General features: G+C 41.3%; 1 non-coding gene across 1 annotated transcript; it reads right to left on the bottom strand.

Moving 5' to 3' along the window:
- Nucleotides 1-409: 409 nt before the first annotated feature.
- On the bottom strand, nucleotides 410-517 carry LOC127742364 (small nucleolar RNA R71). The gene has a single exon (XR_008003553.1). It is a non-coding gene; the product is annotated as a small nucleolar RNA R71 (small nucleolar RNA).
- Between the last annotated feature and the right edge of the window lie 6,294 nt (nucleotides 518-6,811).

The following is a 6,811-nucleotide window of genomic DNA, read 5'->3' as shown; positions in this document are numbered from 1 at the left end:
AGACATGGCAGCCGAAAACAACAACAATGCCAACAATGCAAGGAAGATGCTGGGTGACTTTACTGCACCTACTCCCGACATCTATGGGAGAAGCATTTCTATTCCTGCCATTGGAGCAAACAACTTTGAGCTTAAGCCTCAATTAGTTTCTCTAATGAAACAAAATTGCAAGTTCCATGGACTTCCATTAGAAGATCGTCATCAGTTTTTAGCTGAATTCTTGCAAATCTGTGACACTGTCAAGACCAATGGGGTTAACCCTGAGGTCTACAGACTTATGCTATTCCCTTTTTCTGTAAGAGACAGAGCTCGGATATGGTTGGACTCACAACCTAAAGAAAGCCTGAACTCTTGGAAAAAGCTAGTCAATGCCTTCTTGGCAAAGTTCTTTCCACCTCAAAAATTGAGTAAGCTTAGAGCGGAAGTCCAAACCTTCAGACAGAAGGAAGGTGAATCCCTCTATGAAGCTTGGGAAAGATACAAACAATTGATCAGAAAGTGTCCTTCTGACATGCTTTCTGAATGGAGCATCATAGGTATCTTCTATGATGGTCTGTCTGAACTGTCCAAGATGTCATTGGACAGCTCTGCTGGGGGATCTCTTCATCTGAAGAAGATGCCTGCAGAAGCTCAAGAACTCATTGAAATGGTTGCAAATAACCAATTCATGTACACTTCTGAAAGGAATCCTGTAAACAATGGGACAAATCAGAAGAAATGAGTTCTTGAGATTGATACTTTGAACGCCATATTGGCTTAGAACAAAATATTGACTCAGCAAGTCAATATGATTTCTCAAAGTCTGTCTAGAATGCAAGCTGCTCCAGGCAGTACTAAGGATGCTTCATCTGAAGAAGAAGCTTATGATCCTGAGAACCCTTCAATGGAAGAGGTGAATTACATGGGAGAACGCTATGGAAACACTTATAATCCTTCATGGAGAAATCATCCAAATCTCTCATGGAAGGATAAACAGAGACCTCAACAAGGTTTCAACAACAATAATAGTGGAAGAAACAGGTTTAGCAATGGCAAGTCTTTTCCATCATCTTCTCAGCAACAGACAGAGAATTCTAAGTAGAGCCGCTCTGACTTAGCAACCATGGTCTCTAATCTAATCAAAACCACTCAAAGTTTCATGACTGAAACAAGCTCCTCCATTAGAAAGTTGGAGGCACAAGTGGGTCAGCTGAGTAAGAAAGTTAATGAACTCCCTCCTAGTACTCTTCCAAGCAATACAGAAGAGAATCCAAAAGGAGAGTGCAAGGCCATCAACATGGCCGAATTTGGAGAGGAGGAAGAGGCAGTGAGCGCCACTGAGGAAAACCTCAATGGACGTCCATTGGCCTCCAATGAGTTCCATAATGAGGAACCATGGGAATCTAAGGCTCACACTGAGACCATAAAGATTCCATTGGATTTACTTCTGCCATTCATGAGCTCTGATGAGTATTCTTCCTCTGAAGAGGATGAAGATGTCACTGAAGAGCAAGTTACTAAATACCTTGGAGCAATCATGAAACTAAATGACAAGTTATTTGGTAGTGAGACTTGGGAGGATGAACCCTTTGCTCACCAAAGAACTGGATAACTTGAATAGGCAGAAATTACCTCAAAAGAGACAGGACCCTGGGAAGTTCTCAATACCTTGTACAGTAGGCACCATGACATTCAAGAAGGCTCTGTGTGACCTAGGGTCAAGCATAAACATCATGCCTCTCTCTGTAATGGAGAAGCTAGGGATCTTTAAGGTGCAAGCTGTAAGAATCTCACTAGAGATGGCAAACAATTCAAGAAAACAAGCTTATGGACTTGTAGAGGACGTTCTGGTAAAGGTTGAAGACCATTATATCCCTACTGATTTCATAGTCCTAGAGACTGGGAAGTGCATGGATGAATCTATCATCCTTGGCAGACCCTTCCTAGCCACAGCAAAGGTTGTGATTGATGTTGACAGAGGAGAATTGATCATTCAAGTGAATGAACAATCCCTTGTGTTTAAGGCTCAAGGATATCCCTCTGTAACCATGGAAAGGAAGCATGAAGAGCTACTCTCAAAACAGAGTCAAACAGAGCCCCCACAGTCAAACTCTAAGTTTGGTGTTGGGAGGCCACAACCAAATTCTAAGTTTGGTATTGAACCCCCACATTCAAACTCTAAGTTTGGTGTTGGGAGGTTCCAACATTTCTCTGAGTATCTGTGAGGCTCCATGAGAGCCCACTGTCAAGCTACTGACATTATAGAAGAGCTTGTTGGGAGGCAACCCAATGTTATATTTATCTATTTTCCTTTGTTATTTTATATAGGTTGATGATCATGGAAAGTCACAAAATCAATTGAAAAAGCAAAAACAGCATGAAAAACAGAAAGAAAAATAGCACACCCTGGAGGAAAACTTGCTGGCGTTTAAACGCCAGTAAGGGCAGCAAATGGGCATTTAACGCCCAGTCTGGCACCATTCTGCGCGTTTAACGCCAGAAAGGGGCACCAGACTGGCGTTAAACGCCAGGAAGGGGCAAGAAGCTGGCGTTAAATGCCAGAAATGGGCACCAGCCCGGCGTTTAACGCCAGAATTGGCAGAAGGAGCATTTTTGCTCGCCACTTGGTGCAGGGATGAATTTTCCTTGACACCTCAGGATCTGTGGACCCCACAGGATCCCCACCTACCCCACCACTCTCTCTCTTCTTCACCCATTCACCAATAACCTCAACACCTCTTCCCCAAAAAAAAACCCTCACTTATCAAATCCCACTATTCTCTTCACCACTCACATCCATCCTTCATAAAACCCCACCTACCTCACCATTCAAATTCAAACCACTTTCCCTCTTAAACCCACCCATACATGACCGAACCCTACACCCCTCTCCACTCCTAACCATTTATGGTGTGGTAAAAGCATTGCTTTTTATTTTTCCATAACCATTTATGGCATCTAAGGCCGGAGAAACCTCTAGAAAGAGGAAAGGGAAGGCAAAAGCTTCTACCTCCGAGTCATGGGAGATGGAGAGATTCATCTCAAGGGCGCATCAAGACCACTTCTATGAAGTTGTGGCTTTGAAGAAGGTGATCTCCGAGGCCCCTTTCAAACTCAAAAAGGGTTAACTTTGATCAAAGGTTGGACCAAGTCCTCATGGATACCACTAAGAAAAGGATGGAGCAAACAAGAGATCCCACTCATCATGAAATTCCTAAGATGCCTCAAGGGATGCACTTTCCTCCACAAAACTATTGGGAGAAAATCAACACCTCCCTAGGAGAATTGAGCTCCAACATGGGACAACTAAGGGTGGAGCACCAAGAACATTTCATTCTCCTCCATGAAATTAGAGAATATCAAAGAATCATGAGAGAGGAGCAACAAAGGCAAGGAAGAGACATTGAGGAGCTCAAAGCACTCCATAAGATCTTCAAGAGGAAGAACAAGCCGCCATCACTAAGGTGGACCCGTTCTTTAACTTCCTTGTTCTTTACTTTCCTGTTTTTCGAATTTTCATGCTTATGTTTATCTATGTTTATGTCTTATTATCATTAGTGTCTTAGTGTCTATGCCTTAAAGTTATGAATCTCCTATGAATCCATCACCTTTCTTAAATAAAAAAATGTTCTTAATTGAAAAAGAGAAGAATTGCATGAATTTTGAATTTTATAGCAGATTAATTTTTTTGATGTGGTGGCAATACTTTGACTTCTGAATGTATGCTTGAACAGTGCATATGTCTTTTGAATTTGTTCTTCATGAATGTTGGCTCTTGAAAGAATGATGAAAAAGGAGACATGTTACTGAGGATCTGAAAAATCATAAAAATGATTCTTGAAGCAAGAAAAAGCAGTAAATACAAAAAAAAAAAGAGAAGAAAAAGAAAAAAATAAAATCATGATCCAAGGCAAAAAGAGTGTGCTTAAGAACCCTGGACACCTCTAATTGGGGACTCTAGCAAAGCTGAGTCACAATCTGAAAAGGTTCACCCAGTTATGTGTCTGTGGCATGTATGTATCCGGTGGTAATACTGGAAGACAGAGTGCTTTGGGCCACGGTCAAGACTCATAAAGTAGCTGTGTTCAAGAATCATCATACTTAACTAGGAGAGTCAATAACACTACCTGGATTCTGAGTTCCTATAGAAGCCAATCATTCTGAATTTCAAAGGATAGAGTGAGACGCCAAAACTGTTCGGAGGCAAAAAGCTAAAAGGCCCACTCATCTAATTAATACTGATCTTCATAGATGTTTTTGGAATTCATTGCATATTCTCTTCTTTTTATCCTATTTGATTTTCAGTTGCTTGGGGACAAGCAACAACTTAAGTTTGGTGTTGTGACGAGCGGATAATTTATACGCTTTTTGGCATTGTTTTTAGTATGTTTTTAGTATGTTTTAGTTAGTTTTTATTATATTTTATTAGTTTTTATTTAAAATTCACTTTTCTGGACTTTACTATGAGTTTGTGTGTTTTTCTATGATTTTAGGTATTTTCTGGCTGAAATTGAGGGACCTGAGCAAAAATCTGATTCAGAGGCTAAAAAGGACTGCAGATGCTGTTGGATTCTGACCTCCCTGCGCTCGAAGTAGGTTTTCTGGAGCTACAGAAGCCCAATTGGCACGCTTTTAATTGTGTTGGAAAGTAGACATTCTGGGCTTTCCAGCAATGTATAATAGTCCATACTTTTCTCGAGATTTGATGGCCTTAACGGGCATTCCAAGTCAGCTCAAGAATTCTGGCGTAAAACGCCAGAATTAGCACAAGAATGGGAATTAAACGCCCAAAGTGGCACAAAAGCTGGCGTTTAACTCCAAGAAAAGTCTCTACACATAGAAGCTTCAATACTCAGCCCAAGCACACACCAAGTGGGCCCAGAAGTGGATTTTTATGTAATTTACTCATCTTTGTAAATCCTAAGCTACTAGTTCTCTACAAATAGGACCTTTTACTATTGTATTTTGCATCTTTTGATCATGTTTTTATGATTGAACCCTCTTTGGGAGGCTGGCCTCTCGGCCATGCCTAGGCCTTGTTCTAATATATTTTCAACGGTAGAGTTTCTACACACCGTAGATTAAGGTGTGGAGCTCTGCTGTACCTCGAGTATTAATGCAATTACTATTGTTCTTCTATTCAATTCGGCTTATTCTTGTTCTAAGATATTCATTTGCACCCAAGAACATGATGAATGTGATGATTATGTGACGCTCATCATCATTCTCACCTATAAATGCGTGCCTGACAACCACTTCCGTTCTACAAGCAAACAAGGCTTGAATGTTTATCTCTAGGATTTCTTAATCGGAATCTTCGTGGTATAAGCTAGAATGATGGCGGCATTCAAGAGAATCCGGAAGGTCTAAACCTTGTCTATGGTATTCTGAGTAGGATTCAAGGATTGAATGACTGTGACGAGCTTCAAACTCCTGAAGGCTGGGCGTTAGTGACAGAGGCAAAAGAATCACTGGATTCTATTCCAACCTCATTGAGAACCGACAGATGATTAGCCATGCTGTGACAGAGCGTGTTGAACATTTTCACTGAGAGGACGGGATTGTAGCCATTGACAATGGTGATGCCCAACATACAACTTGCCATGGAAAGGAGTAAGAAGGATTGGATGAAGACAGTAGGAAAGCGGAGAAACGAAAGGGACAGAGCATCTTCATACGCTTATTTGAAATTCTCACCAATGAATTACATAAGTATCTCTATCTTTATTTTATGCTTTATTCATAAATCATTCATAACCATTTGAATCTACCTGACTAAGATTTACAAGATGACCATAGCTTGCTTCATACCAACATTCTCCGTGGGATCGACCCTTACTCGCGTAAGGTTTATTACTTGGACGACCCAGTGCACTTGCTGGTTAGTTGTGCAGAGTTGTGGTAAAGAGTTGAGATTACAGTTGAGCGTACCATGTTGATGGTGCCATTGGTGATCACAATTTCATGCACCACACATCCTATACTAGTCCATAAGCCTTTTTCATGGATTTGTCTGCCATCTCTAGTGAGATTCTTGCAGTTTAAACCTCAAAGATTCCCAGTTTCTCCATTACAGAGAGTGGCATGAGGTTTATGCCTAACCTCAGGTTACACAGAGCCTTCTCAAAGGTCCTGGTGCCTATGGTACAAGGTATTAAGAACCTTCCGGGATCCTCTTTCTTTTAAGGTAATGTTTGCTGAACCCAGGTATTTAGTTCATCAATGAGCAATGGAGGTTCATCCTCCCAAGTCTCATTACGAAATAGCCTGGCATTCAGCTTCATGACTGCTCCTAAATACTGGGCAACTTGCCCTTCAGTAATATCTTCATCCTCTTCAGAGGAGGAATAGTCATCAGAGCTCATGAATGGCAAAAGTAGGTTCAATAGAATCTCTATGGTCTCTAGATGAGCCTCAGATTCCTTAGGTTCCTCAAATGGGAACTCCTTTTTGTCCAGAGGATGTCCCATGAGGTCTTCCTCACTGGGATTCACGTCCTCCTCCTCCTCTCTAGGTTTGGCCACACCAAGTAAGGTTATGGCCTTGCACTCTCTTTTTGGATTCTTTTCTGTATTGCTTGGGAGAGTACTAGGAGGAGTTTTAGTGACTCTTTTACTCAGCTGGCCCACTTGTGCCTCCAAATTTCTAATGGAGGACCTTGTTTCATTCATGAAACTTAGAATGGACTTAGATAGATTAGAGACTATGTTTGCTAAGCTAGATGGGCTCTGCTCAGAATTCTCTGTCTGTTGCTGAGAGGATGATGGAAATGGCTTGCTATTGCTAAACCTATTTCTTCCACCATTATTAAAGCCTTGTTGAGGCTTTTGTT

The sequence above is a fragment of the Arachis duranensis genome, chromosome 9, assembly GCF_000817695.3.
Source record: "Arachis duranensis cultivar V14167 chromosome 9, aradu.V14167.gnm2.J7QH, whole genome shotgun sequence".
NCBI classification, from domain to species: Eukaryota; Viridiplantae; Streptophyta; class Magnoliopsida; order Fabales; family Fabaceae; genus Arachis; species Arachis duranensis.
This window is presented reverse-complemented; position numbering and strand designations above follow the sequence as displayed.